We start from the raw sequence: 24,011 nt of genomic DNA, 5'->3' as shown, positions 1-24,011 counted from the left end.
ATAACGTTGTTGACATCTTAAAATATATTAGATATAGGCCAATACCAATGATTTAACTTGTGATATATATTTACCTGTTAACTTCTCAAAGTAATGTTTTCTAGAAGTTAGTGTTTGTTAAGTGCTGTGTTTGAAGTTTGAAATGTGTTAGCATCACATCAATACATAGAAGATTAGTCTCCGTATGACGTGTAATGTGAGATGAACTCTTTAAGTCAGATATGCAAGGGAAGCATCAGAGCCCCATCAAATGAAGGGACTCCCTGTGGTAAGGTGTATTTATTGGCTGCACACTGTGGGTTTCAATCTGAAAGTGACTATGATGCTGTGTGGTCCCATGATCAGAGGCGTACAGGATCCCTTGGGAGTCAGAATAGGTCCCCAGTAATCTGTGCTGTTCCATAATGTTGTGTGTGGCCCCATGATCAGAGGTGTACAGTATCCTTTGGGAGTCAGAATAGGTCCCCAGCAACCTGTGTTGTTCCATGATGTTGTGTGTGTCCCATGATCAGAGGCATACAGGATGCCTTGGGAGTCAGAATAGGTCCCCAGTAATCTGTGCTGTTCCATAATGATCCCATGATCAGAGGTGTACAGTATCCTTTCAGTCAGAATAGTCCCCAGTAATCTGTGTTGTTCCAAAGATGCCTGTCCCAGATAGAGCTGCATTCTCCTTTCCCAAATCAGAATAGGTCCCGCAGCAACCTGTGCTTGTTGAAAGAGGCCTGTCCACAGCTGCATTCTCCATTCAAATTTAGCTGACACACAGCATGTTTCTGAAATACTGTGTTCAGCTGCATATAATCACTAATTATGTGGACCTTGTTAGTAATAATCCAAATGTATATTGACCCTAACTCAAATCAATGCTCAATGCCCTACATTATTAGCTGGCCAGTGAATAATTATGCACTCCATTTTTATTCTCACCTCCCTGCTAAGTGAAAAGCTGCCCCTTGGGCAGTCCAGTTGTTGACTAAACATAAAATTATATAGGAAACTCTATACAGTTCAATAGGCCTTGTACAAACACTGCACACATTGTCGATAACAACTAGCAAGAAACCAGGAAGTATTTCAGTCACTGTACTTTATTACCAAACAGTACCACTGTGAAATAAGTATTCTTGAACTTTGCTATGAGTTAATAAACTTATTTATATTGTCACTAGAAAATAGAAAACTCTTCCAACATAATGTAACAACTGTATAAGCTCAACTCCCAATCACGTTTATGTGTATCTTTGGAGTGTAATCTCTGCAGTTTGTGTTTGAAGCACAACTGAGTATGATTATGCTGCTCTGTCAGCATCACGAGAAGGGCATATGTATTCCCGACACTGATTGTTGATCATTTCTTTATATACACCCTCCAGCAAATACATTTTAAAATTTTGTTCATATGCCACATGCCTTTTCTGATTGTACTTATGTAAACTGATTGTATTGTATAAAGAGGTCCCAATGCCTGAGGTAGTATGTTCAAAACATTGTCCTGGTGCTTGTACATGGTCATTTCCAGAGGAAAACTTATTTCAGAAATTCTCAGTGAAAAATTAGACATTTCGCTAATTGTGATTCAGGCTTGTTGTTCCATCATTTGGTTTGGTTTGCAAAGTGTTCATCAGAAACTAGAAAATATTAATGATAAATGGTAGCCTTTTCACTTGTCATGTGTACTACTGTAAATGGTGTTAGAACAATATCCTGAGTGTCTTTACCCTATTGAAAAACTCTCATGAATGTACTTAATAAAATAAGGTTTGTATACACAAAATGGTTAATTCTGAACATGTGTGGTATTTGTGAAAAAGCAGTTGCAGTAGCAATCCCAGAATATCTCAGTGTTTTCTCAGACATCTGGAGAGCACTGGTGGGCCACCCTTGCGCACACCAGAACCATGCTTGTGGGTTTCTCCAAAGGGATAATAACCTAGACTTGCATCACTTCTGTCTTTCCTAACACCCTATGCTGACATAACAGTGATATAACTTGAATACCATTCGATGTGGCATCTGAAGCCAGCTGGCTTGTAACAGTCCTGTGGTCATCACCTCCCCATGTACAACCTGGTGGATCAAGCGAGAGAGTCCTGGGGCTGATCATCCCCGTGTTCCTCACTCCTTGAATGCCAACCTATCGCATGTTTTCATTAACTTCACAACTTGGGTAAAGTTCACATCCTCTCTTTCTCTCTTGGATAGTCACACTATGGCTGAAACACATGCAAACTCCTGCATATATATACAAACACGTTATATATTCTAAGAGGATAATATGACTGTTAATCTCAACATCAGCCCTGTCACTTAAATTCAACATTGTTTTAATTTCATAACTGTATTGTAGGCATTATGAGCTTACATATAATTGTACATGTAATTAAGTGTAAAGGCACTTGTGAGGAACATGTCCAGGGTCGCGTTGTACAAATCAACCTTAGGACTGAGACTGTCGTAAGTCTATGTTAAGGTATGGGAGTTACGATCACCTTAGCTCAAACGTAGTTTTATACAACAGCACCCTGCATGATAACTGTCAACAATTGTGTACTCATGTGTACGATGATATTTATTCTTACTGTAACTGGCCAGGTGTCTTAGCTTTCTGTGAACTTTCTGGTGTCCCCTGCCGTGATATTGCTGGAATATTGCTAAAACGGCGTAAAACCATACTCAGTCAGTCAGTCAGTTTCTGTGAACTTTGTATATGGATGCTCCATGCATGCTTGGTGGAAGACACTTTTTCAGGTAATAAGCTAAATAGTGTTTATGTTGTTTGGAATTTGTCCCAAAATTGATATGAGTGTGTAGGTTACAATTTGCAACTGAGGCCAGATTGAAGTGCCCCTCTAAAATTCATTTGCTTCATAGAATGGTAAAGAATTGTGATAATAGTTGTGCATATGTGTGTCTGATATTGGCAAATTTTGTAACATTTTATCTCTGATTTGTAAATAAACTTGTTATTAAGAAGGACGTTTTAATTTTCTGGGTGGTGGCTCTTTCTAAATGGGTAGTCACCAGCATTGGCTGAAAAAGTGGTTGAGTGGTACCTAGTTGTGAATAATTAGCTTGCAAGATTTGTTTGTTTGTTGTTTAACACCACAGTCAGGATTATTCCCGCTATAATGTTGTGGTCTGTAAATAATCAAGTCTGGACCAGACAATCCAGTGATCAACATCATGAGCATTGATCTACGCAATTGGGATACGATAACATGCATCATCTTGGTTGGTGAGTCCACCCAATAACATGCATCATCTTGGTTACCAAGAAGGCAGATGTGAGCCTGACCACCCAATCCGTTAGTATTGGGGCTCTTTTACAGGAAAAGCAGAACTGTCATGGGTTACTGAAGACCAATTCTAACCGGGATCTTCTTGAGTCAGCTACCAAGAAGGCAGATGTTGTCATGGTGTGGTACCTGGTTACAAATGGATTAACACTAGGAATGGCCTAGACTGTTATGATATTGGGGCTGGTTACAAGACATTAACCAACAGGAAAAGCAGACACTGTCATGGAGGGGTGCCTGTTTGGGAATAACTAGTTACCAAGAAGGCATGTGTTGTCATGGTGTGTTGCCTGGTTACAACTGGGTAGCTATCAGGAAGGGTCAACTCTGTATGATATTGGGGCTGGTTACAAGACATTAACCAACAGGAAAAGCAGACACTGTCATGGAGTTGTGCTGTTTGGGAATAACTAGTTACCAAGAAGGCAAGTGTTGCCATGGTGTGTTGCCTGGTTACAACTGGGTAGCTATCGGGAAGGGTCAACTCTGTATGATATTGGGGCTGGTTACAAGACATTAACCAACAGGAAAAGCAGACACTGTCATGGAGTTGTGCTGAGGCTGGTAACAAGTAAGATGATGTTGAGGCTGGTTACAAGAAGAAATTAACCACCAGGAAGAGCAGACACTGTCTATGTGTTTTAGGTTCTGTTTTAAATATGTAGCCACCACCAAGTGCGGATACTGACACTGTTTAATGTCAGGCTGTCCTCATACACAGGTAACATGTTAAACATGAGTAGACTACAACACCAACGCGTATGGAAATCTTGTCAGAAAGGTGTCCTCCCAGCCCGCGCTTCTCATTCGTATCCTGCAGTTTCTGTAGAGTGAAATGTCGAGACCATCCTTAAACCTGTGTGTTGTAGGCAGCATGTTGGCAGGCAATCATGGCGTTAACCCATTTCCAAACAGTTTAGGAGACACAGCAATGAGAGAGTAAATCGTGGCGATCTGCGAATTCTGGCAAGAACAGAAACATCTATCGAACAATTTCCGACGCCAAATCGCCAATAGCTAGATAGTATGTATCGCAGGTGTTAGACACACTCAACAGGTGTGTTCCATCCTCCAGTGGACGACTTCAGTATGGCGCTGTTAGATAAAAGTGCCCCGTGGTGGTTCGGACCCTTATGTTCACTGTGCTTGTCGCAAGATGCGACAAAATGAATTGGGTCGGTCTCGATGAACTGACATCGTAACAGGCTGGGATGTTGCTAATGACATGTGTCATTTGTTTTTGGTTTAGACTTGAATACTCACAGCTATTTTGATACAACTGTCAGCGGCGTTAAAGTGTCAATGTACAAAGAGACGTTACTTAAAATGAAAGTATACGTATGCACAATGCCTTTTAGAAAGTGTAAGATGTTACATGGGTTGTATTTAGGATTACAGTTTCACTTTAATCGCCAGCACACACTGACAGCCATCTAACCCATTCAGCCACCACAGATTCCACAAAAAGAGAATGGTGACAATTGTTGGTGTATATCGCGTGCATTGCATACCTACTGATAAGTGTAATGTTGAAATGTTGCTCATGACGTCAGTCACTTGTTTTTGGATTACACTCAAATATTAACATCCCGGGTTAGCCTAGTAGTTAAAGCGTTCGCTTGTCACGCCGAAGACCCGGGTTCATTGGTACAATGTGTGAAGCCCGTTTCTTGTGTTCCTCGCCGTGATATTGTTATTAGCGGCGTAAAACTCACTCACTCACTCACTCACTCACAGGCCGTCTTGAAAGAGCCGACTACAGCGTTAAACTCTTAGCATACAAAGAGACGGTTCTCAAACTGAGGGCGGTGGGGTAGCCTAGTGGTTAAAGCGTTGGCTAATCACGCCGAAGACCCGGGATCGATTCCCCACATGGGCACAATGTGTTAAGCCCATTTCTGGTGTCCCCCGCCGTGATATTGCTGGAATATTGCTAAAAGCGACGTAAAACTAAACTCAGTCAGTATGTATTAAACTGAAAATAGAATACTTTGGTCTGACATAAATATGTATTTTTACTGTATATATGACATGACCCAATCCGTGGTATTTCCATGTCATGTTTAATGACCACTGATGAGATGAACAAGGGAACACCTTCGTGTGTCGCCTGAGTGAGTTAATGAGTTCAAAGTTAGAAATATTCCAGCAATATCACGACGGGGGACAACAGAAAAGGGCTTCACACATTGAAACCATGTTGGGAATCGAACCCGGGTCTTTGGCGTGACGAGCGAACGCCTTTACCACTAGGCTACTGAGCGTGTCTACTGAGTGACCTTCGATATCTAGGTCAGGGCACAAAGGGCCTGTCAGTCGATGTCTACAAATTAAAGCAGTATTGTGTGTAGTGTATTATACACATAACTTGATACTACTAAAACTGTGCTGTATATAGAACTGATTCATCAAACAGAGCGTTGACAGCTATGTCAGTTAGTGACTCGTCTATCTATTCAGTTTGTGATTACAGCTAAATGTTTAGGAAGACGCAATTATCACCCTGTCACTAGTTGAGTTTCCCACTGAGACGCTACAATCCTCCACGTCGTACAACGAGACCTTTGTTAACACACGTAGGTAGTGACCACTTTCATCTTGTGGTTAGTCTGAGTATAGGGATGAGGTGTCCACAAAACAAACTATTCAATAAGAGTTTCTTATATATGAAATCTGATTTTTCATTCCGTAATAAGTGCTGCTTGTAAGAGCTCATACATGAATCAGATGCAATCCAAATTCATTTTATCGTTTTCCGTTTCAGCAAAGAGAACGCAATATCGTGTCACTGCATTTGTTTCATCAAGGTTTTATTGTATCAAGATTGGCGTATCATCCCCAACATATTTCACGAAATGTTCCAAAAATATTTTTTAATCTCGGGAATTTGTAAGGTACCAAAAACGTTTTCGAAACATTTTCGAAAACCTTTGTCTATAATGTTTTAAAATGTTTTTGCAAAATGGTTAGCAAATGTTTTTAAAAAACCGTTTTATTCACGTGAATTTGTATGGTTCCAGAATCGTGTTAACAATGCTTTTGCTAAATATTTTGTTATAAAATTTCAATAATATTTTAAATCGTTGTGAAAACATTTTTATAACGTTACGAAAACATGAAAATGTTTCGAAAATGATTTGTGTTAGCTGGGATGTTGTCCCATCTTTATTCACAGTGTGTGGTGGCTGGTGTGATTAAAGCAGGTCATGATCACCCTTGTCTCGAACACCCGGTTTTCTCACTGGTTTACAATGATTCATTCATATAATGTTTACACCTTTTTTCAATTTTGTCATCACTGATTTTTAGTGATTCATTCATATAATATTTACTACTATTTTGCAGTTTTTGTCATCATCGATTTTCAATGATTCATTCATAGAATATTTACAACTATTTTGCAGTTTTTTTTCATTACTGATTTTCAATGATTCATTCATATAATATTAACAACAATTTTCCATTTTACGCCCAACAGAACCCTTTGATGTTTCATATTAACATTCATTAGGCATATCACAAGCTTCGAACGTTGGTAATGTCTGTTTACGGAAGGTCTGCAACAGTTGAAACGCACCTTTGTAAATTACAATAAGCTCCTGAATATTTGAAAACATGAAACGAAAAACGTAAAACTGCGTACGTTATACTGCTTTTGGTCTTTCACGACTGCGTGACCTATTGTTAAATGCGAACGTCTTGTGATGAATGGCAACGCAGTACAGAGAGCCTGTTAATGTAATATGTAGCAGTTTCGAGAGAGTTTGCCTGTTGTTTAACACTACAGTCCAGTTAAACATGGTACTATGAGCAAGGCCAATGCTATCAGGGCACGTGAGTGAGACCTGGCGTGGTTTGTTGTCAGGATCTTTCTCTGAAATGAGAAGTTGAACAATAATGTTAATATTTTTACATGTCCATCCAGACCGCCTCCGTGGTGTAGTGGTTAGAGCGTCCGCCCGGAGAGCGGAAGGTCGCGGGTTCGATCCCCGACCGCGTCATACCAAAAGACGTTAAAATATTATGGTACTTGTTGGTCCCTGCCTGGCGCTCGGTAATAATGGGTACAACAAGGACTGGTCGGCTCGGAGTCAGTATAATGTGTCTGAGTGGGATATTCTTGCTTCTCTGCGGCATGGTATCTCAGTGGGCTAGCACTATAAAACCAGCTTAAGTCTGGGCTAGTACAAGCAGCCGCACATACACATACACACGCATGCACGTCGTCATATGAGCGAAATATTCTCAAGCACGATGTTAAACCCAATTTCACCTCACCTCACATGTCCATCTATTCATCCATCCATGTTAGTAATTGAAGATTTATCACCACTCTCTTGGGACCATTTGTTCACACGTAAGGGCAAATATCTGTCAGCTGTAATATAAAGATAAATCGCAGTGAAGGAACCTAGATTGTTTCCAGTATTATCAAACGCGGATTCCCTGTGTTATATTCAGTATAGGATGTGATATGATGGATAATAACTGAATTTAACAATTCCTTAAGCTCAACAAAACAACGTATTTACCGTTCACGAAATACCTTTCCTATTATTATATTATATGTTATTTGACTTTGATACTGAATCATTGGCGAAAAACAACAAACAAAAACAAATATCTAAAAAGCATCACCCAACATCTTACTCAAGCTGAAAATGAACGATACGAACTGTTGAACAGGGAGTCTATATGCGTAACAGTTGTAAACCCTCGTAAAATGAGGGAGAATTCTTGATGCGAGTGTTAGATATTTCACAATCGGACAATACGTGGGGACTGTTTACAAGACCCATCACCACAGTGCGTCGACAACGCTATGACGTCATCACAGAACTCAATAGGTAACGGTTTGGTTAGGGCGTGAAGGGTGTTTGACATCACTGGCCTACCAAGGTACAATAGACAATCAAACACTGGAACACGACGGACACCTTGAATAAATTTGTTTTAAACCCTTACTTTTATCAAACTATAGTCTGTTTGCAGTGAAAACGTACCGATGAATGTCACGTTAAACAAACAAGTAAATCGAATAAAATGAAATTAAGATTGCGAATCATCATAATTTTACCTTGCCAATTGAACATGTAAATCTCATAATTTTATTCAACTTAGGATAAAAGTTGTTTAACAAACGATCATAGTTTCAAATCGCTATTATTGGTTTGTATTACAAGGGGTCAGCGCATTAGTTGAAACAGTGAAACAAATGCACGTGCCGTATGTGACGAGCGTTAAATTAGGCCAAACCTACTTGTTCTCGGTGTTTCATTTAATGTGCTGACCCCTTGTAATACAAACCAATAATAGCGATTTGAAACTATGATCGTTTGTTAAACAACTTTTACTTTTTTGTTTAAAGTGAAATTCATCGGTACGTTTTCACTGCAAACAGACTATAGCTTGTAAGGGGTTTAGTTTTGGATCCACGAACACATGAGTATTATATATGAAGTTTCTTTCTTTGGTTAACTGGTGGATATCATTTCTGTACCATTACAAACATTAAAACGTGATTAGACAGATGCTGCTGTGGTATGGAACACGTTTGTGATATATAGAGATATTTTTTGTCACATGCGTTTATGGATCCATGATCGACATTTCCACATGTTGGATCTCACAGCGAGGAACAGTTTATTTTATTCAAGTCACTGTTTCAAATTCCAGTAATTTTAAAAACTTAAATGAAGATGGATATCGAAAGGAGGTTACTCTTTGACGTGTCTTTCAAAGAATAGATCCGATATTCCCCTCTTATACTGACCATTTCTTGTTTCACATTATTTCGACTACTGACCGTCATATAGTTAAGAATATATTTGTTAATGGAATGTATTTTGGAGATGCGGGACAAACCCACAAGACAAACAGTTAAGGACCTGGGCCTAGTTTTCGAAGCTCTCTTAGTCATAAGATAGTCGTAAGTGTCATGCATTAACATTAACTTACAACTATCTTAGCGCTAAGAGAGCTTCGAAAATGTGGGCCCTGGGCCCTTATTCTCGAAACGTTCGTAGCCCTAAGAATTCTTAACTTTGATCGTAGCCAATGTGTTAAGAATGGGCTTAAGATGTTCGTAGGGTTACGAACGTTTCGAGAATAGCTAGCCTGGGTCCCGATCCACAAAGTGTTCGTAGCGCTACGACATTCGTAAGCCTATGATAAACTATAGAGTTACGACAGGTCGTAACGTTACGAACGCTTTGTGGATCGGGCCCCAGGACCTAGATTTTCGAAGCTCTCTTAGCGCTAAGATAGTCGTAAGTTAATGTTAATGAATGGCACTTACGACTATCGAGGTCAATGAATCACATCGTTAACTAGACTATTGGGGCTCATACTTCAAATGATTAAAAATGTGAATAAGAAAAGTTAATAAATTACATATTTCACTATGTAGGAATTACACACGAGGTAATACAGAATCGATCAATGTTTCGGTCCAGATGCTGCCAGTGATGAAGAAATCAGAGTATAGACCCATATTACCTTATACTTACCATTACCTGAAGGAATGGGCTACATATGGTGGTATATATTAGTGTCCAGGGAGAAGGTGTGTTATCGTATCCACACCACGTGGAGTGGAGAACACACTATAGGGAGTAAGTATATTCTAGTATATGAATATACGGTCAAGATCAGCCACCTTACTGGAGAAGAGACCATTAAATACGTCCGCTGTAAAATTATCACAAAGCAGTGTCAAACATTGTGAATAGAAATGTCATTTAAAGTAGGTAGGGTTTGGATAACGGTGAGGTAGCTTTTTTGTGGGATTTCTTTTATGAGAACATCTGAATTCAGATAGTTTGTAGATATTTTTGTGAGCTTAGGAGTGTTTGCAAAGAATGCTGCTCTCTGGGAGGTGAGTTTGTGGGTTGTACAGGTAGTCGTTGGAGTGGGGAGCGAGGCTGGGTGTACGTAAAATGGGTAAGGGTAGGGCTAATTTGGGTTGAGTTTGGATCTGGGTTGATGCTTTTTGTGGGAATTGGGTGTTTGTTTTTTGCCAGAGGGAGATTCGGGGCTGATTTAGAGAGGAGTGAGGGCTGTGGTGGTCTTGATTGTAGCGTTTGGGGGTTGGTTCTTTTTTGCTGAGTTGTGTGATCGTCATGGATCCAAGTTTATCAGATTGGTGCTCATGATGCCAGTAACTGGATTGTTTGGTCCAGACTCGATTACTTACAGATTTGCAAACCAAGCTACTCAATCAACTGCCTTACTTAAAAAAGTATAGGCGTCAAGAGGATAATGGTTATGAGTTTAACTGGTCTTACCCTTCTTTGAAGATCCTTTGGACTAATTCATACAGCTTTTACGTGTGCTTGTTTGACGCTCCCCCGAAAGAAAAAACAAACAACAAAGCAAAAAAAAACAAAACAAAAAAACAAAGCAAAACGAAACAAAAACAAACAAACAAACATGCAAACCAACCAACCAACCCCCATAACCAAAAAAACAACAACACACACACACACAAAACAACAAATCAACAAAACGAAAGAAAAGACCAAAAACCCCAAACAACAAAAAACACACCGACCCAAAACAAACAAGCAAAAACAAACAACAAAAAACAAAACAAAATCCAAGACAACACCAACAAAACAAAAACAAAACAAAAAGGACAAAACAACAACACACACTCTCCCTGAATCCCTCTTCCGTCATCCGAAGTTAAATTACTATCCGGCGATATTGTGTCTCTGACAAGACTGTTGTGATACATGACGTGTAAAAAGGGAACTGCTCGTCAATCTCAAGATCCGAGAATAGAGCACGTTACGTAAGGGAAGTTACGTTTAGTATTGCGGAAGCAGAATAACATACGTGGTTCTTCAAACAAAGGGCTGCTTTGAACTCCCGATATAACTTGACACGTCATCAAACTGGAAGTAGTCACATGAATATAGTGTGAATCATCCAGCATTGTGTCCAAGACATGACAAAAAAGCCACAGCTTGAATGGTTGTATGCATCAGCATAAGATCAGCCTGCAAGATCATTTTGCAAAACATAAAAATAGCAGGTAGGGTTAAACCTACACCGGAGATCTAGCGGCAAGACAGTTGTGCAGTGCATTCTACGTGACACTACCGAAATTTTGAATTAGGTATTGAATAATGGAAAGTAGTCTCTGGACAATCGTTCGCTGGACATGATGGCCGTTACAAATAAGTAAAATAAATGAAAACATATAAAAATAATATCCCCTTTCAGTGATACAATGCATGTTTTGGAGTTGTGGTCTGGATAAATTCCTGTCTCAAACCAAACGTCCCAGGACCCACTGACGTATCCCGAAACATGAATGGTCAGTCCTTAGTGACCTCCAAGACAATCAGTGCATGGCGACATTTTCAAAGCGCGGCGAGTAATGACAGGTTCGTACCAAATCATTGGCCATTTACCACCAAGTAGGAAAACGTATCTTGTCCAAAATATCAGACCCCGCCACGGATTATGTACTGCGTTCGGCTCTCTGATCGTTATTGTCCTGGGGTCCGATCCACAAAGCATTCATGGACTACGACATTCGTAAGTCTGTGGTAATGTTATGAGTGCTTGTGGATCGGAACCCATTGTGTTTAAGCCGTAACATAAACCTTATGCAATTAAAACCTGGTGGCAGATAACTTGGGACACCTTAGTCCTTACGTGACAAAAATACTCACATGGCTATGCCTTCATTTCAAAGAACATACAGCTGTTTTGAGTCACTCAGTAATTACAGCTCACTGGTCATGCTGGCGTGACTGTTATCAACGTTCCATCTTCAGGGAACCAACGAGATTTGAACATTCCAAGGGCTTGAAGTGTTAAATAAATTATGCATTATCCTGCTGAATACACATTGCTCTCGACAAACTTTGGTACATAGAACAACCTTAATGAGTGAGTGAGTTTAGTTTTACGCCGCACTCAGCAATATTCCAGCTATATGGCGGCGGTCTGTAAATAATCGTGTCTGGACCAGAGACTCCAGTGATCAACAGCATGAGCATCGATCTGCGCAATTGGGATACGATGACATGTGTCAACCAAGTCAGCGAGCCTGACCACCCGATCCCGTTAGTCGCCACTTACGACAAGCATGGGTTACTGCAGATCAATATTCTAACCCGGATGTTGTAAAGTGAGTCTACTTCCGCTTCATCTTAATTCAGTGATGTACACTTCATATGGCCTGCGAGATTTTCAAGGCGTTGTTTATCAGTTTAGAATTGTAACGACCAACCACACATCTTGCATGAGTTCACACACATAACTAGGAAGTTACTTGTTTCAAAATCAGTAAAATTATGAGAATGCTCTGACGCCACTTTCAGCATTTTTCCAGATGTCATTACCATTGGCACGAAGAATGGACATTTGTAACCTATTTGGCCAATAGATCCTGGTTTTTGTCTGACGAGCAAACAATTAATCCACTGCCCCTTCTTACATAGTGATGTCATCGTATCCCAATTGCGTAAATCGATACTCATGCTGTTGATCACTGGATTGTCTGGTCCAGACTCGATTATTTACTGACCGCCGCCACATAGCTGGAATATGCTGAGTGCGGCAGCTCGCTCACTCACTACCTCACTCACTCTTACATAGTGAGTGAGTATTTCAGCTGTGTATATCACGGCGGGGGCCATCAAAAATTGGTTTCGCACATTGATCCTGTGGGGAGAGTCAAACCCGGGTCTTTGTCGCTACAATCATACGATTTAACAATTGGGCTACCCCGCCTCCCCTTTTCAGAGATCATGTTATTGCTGGATGAGCCCTGGTGGAGGGGTAGCCTAGTGGTTTAAGCGTTTGCTCGTCACACCGAAGTCCCGGGTTCGATTCCCCAAATGGGTGCAATTTTGTGAAGCCCATTTCTGGTGTCCCCCGCTGTGATATTGCTGTAATATTGCTATAAAAGCGGCGTAAAACCATACTCACTCACTCTTATATGACATTATAAACCGTGTATGAACTTCGTACCACAATTCAAAGGGCAATTACAACGGTTGCACACACTGATAACTCCATAATATTATTAACTTACTTTATGAACCCCAAATCCCATTAATCCGAATCGACTTATCCCGTGGCATGGCGCAATGCCCGTTCTATGTAAGAATAACAAAGTATATATGAACCGGCTGAAAGTAGATTGTGTAGTTTTAGCGCTGTAACTATGTTTCTTTTGATGTTGGCTTGCTTCTGCCATCACTGCCCCATTATCAACGACTGAAGGGGAAGAGGGTGTAAAAAGGGGTGGGATTGTCTACCCGGAGACGGAACTATCCCGTCGTGTGCTATCTGCCGCCTGTAATCAATTTGAATAGGGATGTTGAAATAGAAATTAATTTACCTGAGTAAATATTTCTGATGTTACTTTGTTTTTATCAGTCTGAAGTCTTGTCGAGTGGTGTATGGTTATGTATGAACAATAACGGAGAATATCACTCGCGAATTATCAAATATCGGTAAAACGCCCAGGCTTTCCGAGATTAAAACTTTACAGATGAGTGTTCATAAATGTGATATCAATAGATCTTCGACGTCAGATGCTATTTATCATCCAAATTAATGCGCCCTACTAAGTTTGTAAACGGTATTCCCAAATGTGGGATTCGAACCCGCGATCTGCAGATCCTGCAACAGACGAGGTGAGGTGAAATTGGGTTCAACGTCGTGCTTGAGAATATTTGGCTCATATGACGACGTGCATGTGTGTGTATGTGTATGTGCGGCTGCTTGTACTAGCCCAGACTTAAGCTGGTTTTATAGTGCTAGCTCACTGAGAAACCATACCGCAGTGAAGCATGAATACCCCACTCAGACACAGTATACTAACTCCGAGCCGACCAGTCCTTGTTGTACCCATTAATGCCGAGCGCCAGGCAGGGACCAACAAGTACCATATTTTAACGTCTTTTGGTATGACGCGGTCGGGGATCGAACCCGCGACCTTCCGCTCTCCGGGCGGACGCTCTAACCACTACACCACGGAGGTGGTCGACTAAGGACGAAACTGAACAGCTGTGACACCCACGTTACCTTCATGTACATGGTTGGAAAACTACAAACTTTATGAAAATACATGCTGCACTTGCAGTACAGATTTCCCAAAGTACAGACACGATACGGGTGGCAATCGAAGGGATATAGAGTACACAAATTGACAAGCATAAAAGGACGGTAACATTCGTTTAATTATTGTACATTGAACTTCTGGATGAAATATATATATTTGCACATTGCGTATGAATACAATGTAAGTGAAGAACTTTGTTGTTTTTAGATTGAAACCGGAGTGTAATTTAGAAAAAAACCCACCCAGTTCATGTACACGTACACAGAGTTGAAATAATTGGTTATGTAATATTGACATTAACTGTATTACTGTTTGAAAAACAATTCTGTTTAGATTCAACCTGGTCTTTTAAATGAGTAAATAGTTAGTTATTGCACTGAAGTATGCTATGTTTACAACTGAAAGGCCAAATAAACGAAACAAAAACACCAAGGAAATATATTAGGGGAAACAGCGTCAAAACGTTGAACAATAAATTTCATGAGATTGATTGTTTGTCAGAGTAAGGAAGTACAACAGTTATTTTTAGAACCCGTTTCTACAGTACGCTTAACGAACATGATCTTGACAAGCAAATCCTTCAACCGATACCCCTTTGAAAATTTTCCTGTCACTGAGTGCGAGTGTCCGAGCTTGTTAGCCGCACTGTTAATGAGGTCGTCTGTTCAGTGATACACAGGTATTCCCATCCTAGCTATAGAGCACGAATTGAGAGAGTGAACGCAGGTATTTCAAACTCCACTCTCCCCTTTCCAACCCACCCACCTGCCTGACCTGTTTAGTCAGTGAGGTCACAGCTTGTGCTCAGTTGAGCGAAACAGACGGTTATAACGTCTGCCATCACCACAGTGGCAGGACCAGCGTATCGTGCACAAGTATCGAACTACCATTTCTTGAGCGAGTCGAAGTTTCATTGCTTACTGTTCTCACGTCCATCAACCCAACAACTGTTGTGATCTCGGTTGTGAAATAATTATGCGTCACATCTCGCGGGAAGCGTTGACACGCGCAGACGACAGTTTCAGTGAACTGGTCAGTCGCTCGGGCTAACTTGGATATAAGACGCACTGGAGAACTGACAAGTAAGTTTTTGTTTGACACACGCTGTTTTTTGTTTAGTTTAAAACTTATACCTATATACAGATGTTGACAACGAGACGGTATCAGGGTACGTTTTAGATTGTAGACACAGTGGTGTATGCTCGATCGTGACAGCGGTATGTCTGTGTACACTTGAGTTCTTTTTACATGTGGGCGAGGTCTTATGAAACTACCCAGTACTGTAGCGCGTTCTCCACTCATGTGTGTCTTCAGACCATTCATTTGTTTCCGTTAAAACATGAAAACAGTGATTAATTGCTCTTTCATTTTAACTTTTACAATACTCACTTGTGTGTGGCCTGTAATATATTATTTACTTCAGACATATACCCAGTTAACTTTAGGGGGATCCAGAGGGAAGGGGGTCTGGTTCAGGTATATATATTTGCACATTGCGTTTGAACACACACACACACACACACACACACACACACACACATTTCAACCAGACCCCTTTTGTCCTGAAAGTTTATTAAATGACCATTGAAACTCTCGTTAAAACGTATGAAAATGAACTGTGCACCCCCATTTGTCAAAAAGCTGTACCCGCCCCTGGTTAACTGTAGTTATAACAGTAAATTATAACGCTTTTCCCACTCCGTGTTGACAGACAGTATTACGTCGACTTCGTTTAACAACATTCCGTAAAATATTTATAAACAAAGACTGTAGTAAAGAAAACCTCTCGCCCTATCGCTTGCGGGGAAGTTTAAACAATGTCCCTGACATGAACATAAAGTAGCGGGAATTGTACACTTAAACAATCCATTAGACCCCAAATTACAACGGTTAACAATACCTCACTAGCGCGAAAACAGTCTCTAAAACGCTGCTAACCTAAGACCCAGGCCACCACTAAGACTATAACAATCTTGAATTTTTTTATTTATTATTATGATTATATATATTTTATTTTTTAATTTATTAATTTTTTTATTTTTTATTTATTTATTATTATTATTAATTTTTTAATGAAGACTGTGCACACAGTTCTGTGAAAACATCCCTTAAAGTGGTCACGATCACTGACGTTTTCTTCGTCAGTATGTACAAAAAACAATATCTTGATTGTTTCTGTTTTAGCCACTAAAAAAGAAGACTACAAATCTTCTTTTGCCCAGCAGTTTAGAATCACCCATTACAGGGCATGATTATCCCATATATTATCGGTTGCTATAAGCCGGACAGAGACAGAGATATACATTTGTAGTCACCATTAAGGCCATCCGTCCATATCACGTAGTCATTACAGTGAAATGGAACCTAAAGTATAGTGAGGTGAAGAGACTTTCATTATCAAATTACAGATTTTACTGAGTTTATTAACACATTTATGTCTAAATATTTGGAAATAAACTCGTGTAGATAAGTTAGTATAGCCAGCCATAGATTACTCTTAATAAGTGTAACGATATTGCCTGGAATAGCTTGAGAGATCGTCAATATATGCATACTGGGTATATGGCAGTCCGACTTATATAAGGCGGAACTTGAAGAACATATTCCGATGTATGTATGGGGTACTAGGGATATGTTTGACTCGAAATTCCCATAGGGTCCTTACACTCGAACTGTGAAATGGTGAAACAGGTGACTACACCTGCACACATTAAACTTTTTGTAAATTCAAAAGACGTGAACAAAGTCGTGTTTCTTAGGCATCATTCCATAGATACGTATGTGAAATAAACTATTAATTAACAAAGATAATAACAAAAGTTAATTATTCAATACCATAAATATGTAACATTTGTGTAGACAATCACGTGACGGTATTTTGACCAGTCGTGGCACAGGAGAAATACTACCTATATAATAAAAAAACATATCGTGCGTGAGTATGAATATATGAGACATATTTTAGTCATTCTCGCTGAGCATAACAATATCACTTCATACTGATTCACTACGTATACTTCTCTCCAACTGTCCTTTCATTCATCCAAGCAACGTGATACTGTATAATTCATTTCCGTACATAAATGACTATGACGTCATTTGGCTCATTACGTCATGTGTTGTATGTGATGTTGTGCCAACAATAGACTGAATGAAATGATGTTTGAATATAAGACAATAACCCACTCGTCGCTACATTTCCTCAGAGCACAATAGGTTATATATAGAATGACCTACTCCCAACTGTGAACTCTGCCAAGGTGTGAGAGTCTAACATTAAGTCACACATGGTATATTCATTAATTCCTCGCAGCGAGTAGGTTATTCTCTAAATAACACAATTAAATCCACCCATGCCTAAATAAATGACATATAATGTTATACACGCTATTTTACGGAGATGTGTGTTTTGTTTCGCGTGGGTTGGGTTTCTGGTGGTATCCTGTCTCAAACGTCATTCCGTGCACTTCATTCCTTGAGACAATATCCTGACATGTTAATGACAGCTCGCTCTGTTAGCTGGTGACTCACGAGGCTTAAAATACACTTTCATTAACCAAATTATACGTTATAACGGTTCCAGACCTTACCCAGTAGTAACAAACTGGGGGCGGTGGGGTAGTCTAGTGGTTAAAGCGTTGGCTCGTCACGCCGAAGACCCGGGTTCGAATCCCCACATGGGTACAACGTGTGAAGCCCATTTCTGGTGTCCCCGCCGTGATGTTGCTGGAATATTGCTAAAAGCGGCGTACAGCCAAACTCAGTCAGTCAGTCAGTAACAAACTGAGTCTGATGAGCTTAAGATGTAAATATTTTCTTCTCACGGCATTTTGAATATATTAAAAAATTCGTCGGAGTAATATTCATATGCATACAAATATATGTTCATGCATGTGATTATTTGTATTTGTGGCATGTTGATGTATTTACATAATGTTTAACTGAAAACATGCTTGATGATGTGTATATTATAAGCACGCACAGCACTCTGTATTTTTGTACAGCTTAAACTATTCATAAAACCGACCTAATGATTATATCATATCCACATGACATGTAAACAACAGAATACAACTGTTGAAACTCACTGATTTTCATCTCAGTCAGCTTTAATCACTTTTTCCGTTTTCATGGTAACGAATGTAAACGATATTACTTGCATCAACGGGGCGGTGGGTAGCCTAGTGGTTAAAGAGTTCGCTCGTCATGCCGAAGGCCCGGGTTCGATTCCCCACATGGGTACAATGTGTGAAGCCCATTTCTGGTGTCCCCTGCTGTGATATTGCTAAACGCGGCGTAAATTAAACTCACTCACTTGCATCAACAGATAGCCTGTTTCACAATCTCTGCACTATATTATATTCCCTTCCGCCCAGGCCTATCTGTCATGCAAAGCTCCAAAATGAAGCAGATCTAGATTTTCCTCAGGTTCAGGTTCAGAGTCTTCATTCTCACTGGGGCTCATTTTCAATTTGACCCGTGAAGATCCAGGGTAGAATAGGTCTTCAGCAACCCATGCTTGCCACAAAAGGCGACTATGCTTGTCGTAAGAGGCGACTAACGGGATCGGGTGATCAGGCTCGCTGACTTGGTTGACACATGTCATCGGTTCCCAATTGCGCAGATCGATGCTTATGATGTTGATCACTGGATTGTCTGGTCCAGACTCTATTATTTACAGACCGCCGCCATATAGCTGGAATATTGTTGAGTGCGGCGTAAAACTAATCTCACTCACTCACTCCTTTTCAATTTAAATAAAGTTATTCTTTTCAGTATTAATTACAATCATGTTTATAGATCAAGATCAAGATCAAGATGGTTTATTGTACATAAGGCCTCTGGCCCGTATACATAGTATTGTAATGACAGGCAAGGTATGGACATTGCAAACAGTGGAAAGCATCATAACATTGTTAGATTAGTTGACAGGAGAAATTAGACTCTTCCTTAAAGACAGCGAATGTGTTAAAAACAGGGCTAATTTTACATGGACAGATTCGTCTTTTGATGATAAAATTCTTATAAGTGTTTCCCTTGTAGGGTGACCCAGATATTTTTGTGGAATGTACTCCTTTCTTAAATCGGCATAAGCGTCACATATAAATAACAGATGATATTCGTCTTCGATATCCGCCATACAGACAGGGCAAAATCTGAGATGTTTGGCGAGTGACTTGTTACGGCCAGTATTGATCATTATATCTGTCAAGCCAAGTCTAAATCATGTTTATAGAGACTACATGTTAGTAATCAACAAATATTTATAAGAGAGTATGATACAAGCGATAAGCAGTGAACAAAAGTATGCATTTATTCTTGTGTACCTTCACTTAAACATCCAAGTTACAGAAAATTGCTGAGTCATAACAGTTTTATTGAATGTATGAAATTAGACATTTTGCATGTCAAAACCGAACACCTGATGTTGAAGACAGTATAGTTTAAATGAATGAGTAAAATGAATGAGACGATGTGATTCATGAGTGTGAATAATACGTAATATTGCAGAAGATTCCTATTTCAAAGTAAGACATGCAGTATAAAACTAAAGTAAATGCGTATTACTATGATTTCAAAGTGCACATTTGGCTTAGAAACCTAGTTAGTTATATTATTTATGAGATGAACAAATGGCGTTTTTGTCACACGACGCAAAATTTTGTAACATATAATTTAAACTTTGATGCAGCCTCGTAAACCCACTGAGAGAAAGCCATTTAAATTGACAATCGAGTTAATTATATGTTCTGCTTCTTTCATTTATTAAATTCATTAATGCTCATGATCGTGTCCAAGTCACATATGTAGGTGACAGAAAAGTCACGTATTTGCGTGACAACTGCGTCTCTCTCGGGTCACGCGATTCTTCTAAAACAACCGTCACAAAACATTCGGAACTTTGAAGGTCAAGTGCATGCACGTACGCTAACAATACTCGCGAAATAGTACACACATACCGTATTGCCGAATAACATACCTTGAAGTCAAAGACTATAATCGCTTGGAGTGGTACTTACGTTGACAACAGAGGACAAACAATGAACACAAACATGCTGATGACTGTCTTTGAGGATATATTGCATCAGGATTAAGCATTTTCCAATACACTGCTGGTGAGACATGTGGTGGTTTTGAATGGACGACCTTCATATTCCCTTAGAAGGTAGTGTTTACGGCCATTGATTATTTTATGCTGAACATCAACGCCCTGTATTGTTTCATTTTATTCATAAACCTGTACCAAGATGCATGATGACCTTTACCGTCAATATATATAGAACGTCAGGCAGTTATGGATTTGGCTGCATACGATTCTGACACACTAACAGAAATAACATTATTTTAGTTATATCACGGTATGTCAACGTAATGTGAGATGAAAAAGCGAAGGATGAAGGTCTCAGACATTTACCACTTTGAAAGGTGTTGACAGACCTAAAAACATAATCGGGCCGAACTCACATTCGCAGGTTTCTGGCGTGCCCAAGGGAGGTTACTCTGCGCAGTGAATTGATAATGTTTAGTGGTTTCACATAAACACCACAAAAACACTCACAGGTCAACATAAACAGGTTAGGGGTGGGTATTGCAAAGAATTTTCATATTGCGATATATTGCGATGCGAAAGCATGTATTGCGATATGTATTGCAACAACAAAATCACTATGCCTGATTAAGCTTTAATAAAAACTATCTTACCATTGCAAATTTTACTCTTACCAATAGTTCCATCTACCGTGAACTTTTTCACCCAAAATGCCTTTGCCCTAGTATTTGGCACCACAATAAATTGTTCGTTGTTGGGGGTCACCATCTTACAACACACGCATGGTTTCCGGTGTAAAAAACGGAAATATCCGAAGATTTTCGAGTGTTACCAAGTTTTCCGAATGCATGTCAAAATACCGGTTTTCGATCAACGTATCGCAATACGTATCGTTTTCATGTCTGAACCGGTATATACGGGTAAACCGGTTATATTGCGCAGCCCTAAAACAAGTCATGCATTATAAAATGACAACATATATCGACATCATTTAAAAGATTCATATACAAGCTAAAACCTTGCGTAGACCCTGAAAGAAAACTGGTCGATAGGGTTACCGGAAACAGTTCCTTATAGACAAAAAGGTCTAAATGCACGGCAATTCCTTCTTTCTGGTGGTAGTACAAAGGATGGCCACGCCGTGATGTTGCTGGAATATTGCTAAAAACGGCGTTAAAACCATACTCACTCACTCATAAAGGATGGAACAGCTTGCTGAAACTTACATACGTGGACACTGTATCTATTCTGCCAGTTGTACAAGGAGGTGATGTATAAGATGCCTGATAGAATAGCCTCGTTTTGGTATATCTGTATCAGATGGGACCCATGCTGGTGATATATAGACAGCCGAGTGGTCACATAGAGGTCATACGAGGACCCATTAGTCGAGGTTAATATTCAGACTGGTCACGTGAAGGTGAAGGACGTTTTGCCCGTTCCAGGGACTCCTCGTCAAGGAACTTGTATATTATGGCAGGTAGGTTAGCCTTGTGGTGAGTGCGGCACCTCGTCTCAGATACTATCCGGTTTAAAGTCATATTTAAAATTGTCCCTTGAAATTGTAGGACTGGCAAGAGCAGTGTCAGTATTTTCCAAGTTCGCCATATTTGACATGCCTTGTGGGTTTCACCAAAGTGGTGAACGTCTATGAAAACCACCATCTATCCACTCATCCATCCTTCCATCCATCCATTCATCTGTAATATGTATAACCAAGTTCAAAGGTCTTAATGGGAAACATTTTCTACTACTACTACTACTACTACTACTACTACTTTAGAATCCATCAATCCATCCATCCATCCATCCATCCATCCATCCATCCATCCATTCATTCAATCATCTGTAACGTATAACCAGTTTCAAAGGTATTCTTGGGAAACAATTTCTACTACAGTATTTAACATTCCCGTGTTATCCATACACGACGGCAGCGACCAGCGAATACAGAAATTGCATAGTTATTTCAATTTCACCTTAAGGATTTGCAATGATCATGCACCAATATTTCAGAAACACTAGGACTACCAGTTTAAAATATTGTGCTACCTGTACAGGCTATATTTGCTCTTGTCGTGATGGACATGTCGATCAACTCGAGAGGTTAGTCTTCAATGTAAACAGGTGTGTTCTCTGCCTTATGTACTCGATCCGCCAGGTGTGTATGTTTGCAGTAACACAGGCGGGTACTGCTACCCAGAGCTAGTCTGTGTCAGTGTCCCTGAACCGCATCATTTCCCCTTCAGCCAGGACCTTTGTGCAATGCTAAAGCCCTAAAAGAAGCAAGTCTAGATTTCCCCAAGTCTGAATCTCCCTTCTCAATTGTACTCCTTTTCAATTTGAAACGATTTGTTTCTATCAAAAATTTATATATTCAGAGACTAAGCGTTAGTCTAACCCAGAGGCTGCACCTCAAAACAAACGGGAGATGTGGGAATACGGTTAATTAAGTCGTTGTCTTGCAGAGTTGTGTTAATTTCGCCGTGTTAATTATCAACCGTGACAAACCGTGAAAATCCGAATTTTATTCCCGACAAAAGAGTCCAGTTCAAATATTATTTTAACTCTTTACTATATGCATGATAACAAAGCCAACTTGGCTTATGTACATTAACCTCAGGGGTTCTGTGTGTACACTTGGGCCACGGAGTTTCCTGTTTAACCGCGAAGTCTTTAATAGAATTCGAGAATGACATCGACCGTCCTAAGCAATTATAAATTGTACATGCTTTGAACAACAGAAAATGTATTCCCTGTTTGGAAGGCTGTTATAATAAACAGACATCGGTGTGCTGTCAACCTGGAGAGTCAGTTACGGTTTTGGAATGATCTATACTAGACACAACATATTCCGTATCTTCAAAACACTTAGCTAAACACCTCACACAGCTGGCGATATTTGAATTTTAGATTTCCACTTCTGTTGTGTATTTGAAAGATCATTGGTAGTTTTCAAATCTTTATGAGCTGGTGTCAGTTGCCTAAGGCAACTTTTGAATGATATGGAGGTCGTCGACACAAAAGGGTTTCGGAAGCCAGTGAAGACCCATTTTACACCCATTGCTGGCACAACGGACCATTTCGTTACAACGCTGTCTAAGACGCCACAATAGCCTACATTTAATGGACGTGCAAGGATTTTATACTAGTTTATTCTGTCTTCTTACTGTTTATGGGTTTCGTGCCTCAGGAGGACTGACTGACTGACTTTGTTTGGTTTTACGCCGCTTTTAGCAATATTCCAGCAACATCATGGCGGGGGACACCAGAGCCTCAGGAGGAAAACCCAGGTTCTCAGGTGTCATCAGATTTGTAATTACCTGCATCACTTCAATTCTTTATCCCAAGAAGTGAGTGAGTTAGTTGAGTTTTACACCGCACTCAGCAATATTCCAGCTGTATGACGGCGGTCTGTAAATAATCAAGTCTGGACCAGACAATCCAGTGGTCAACAGCATGAGCATCGATCTACGTAATTGGGATACGATGACATGTGTCAACCAAGTCAGCGAGCCTGACCACCCGATCCCGTTAGTCGCCTCTTACAACAAGCATGGGTTACTGAAGACCA

General features: G+C 40.0%; 1 protein-coding gene and 1 long non-coding RNA gene across 2 annotated transcripts in view; one reads left to right on the top strand and one right to left on the bottom strand.

The window, feature by feature from the left end:
• Positions 1-1,775: 1,775 nt before the first annotated feature.
• LOC124259077 lies at positions 1,776-23,772 on the bottom strand. Its single transcript, XR_006893750.1, has 3 exons — positions 23,761-23,772; positions 22,637-22,642; positions 1,776-1,883 (listed from the first exon to the last, which is right to left on the bottom strand). It is a non-coding gene; the product is annotated as an uncharacterized LOC124259077 (long non-coding RNA).
• Positions 15,155-24,011, top strand: part of LOC124259074 — a 95,012-nt gene continuing 86,155 nt past the window's right edge. The window contains exon 1 of the mRNA XM_046693162.1: positions 15,155-15,470. The gene's annotated coding sequence lies outside the window, so the exon portion shown is untranslated. The remainder of the gene's footprint in view (positions 15,471-24,011) is intronic.

The sequence above is a fragment of the Haliotis rubra genome, unplaced genomic scaffold (assembly GCF_003918875.1).
Source record: "Haliotis rubra isolate DU_JTF1 unplaced genomic scaffold, ASM391887v1 Scf71, whole genome shotgun sequence".
Lineage (NCBI taxonomy): Eukaryota > Metazoa > Mollusca > Gastropoda > Lepetellida > Haliotidae > Haliotis > Haliotis rubra.
Note: the sequence above shows the minus strand (reverse complement) of the source record. Positions and strands in the feature narration are given on the sequence as shown.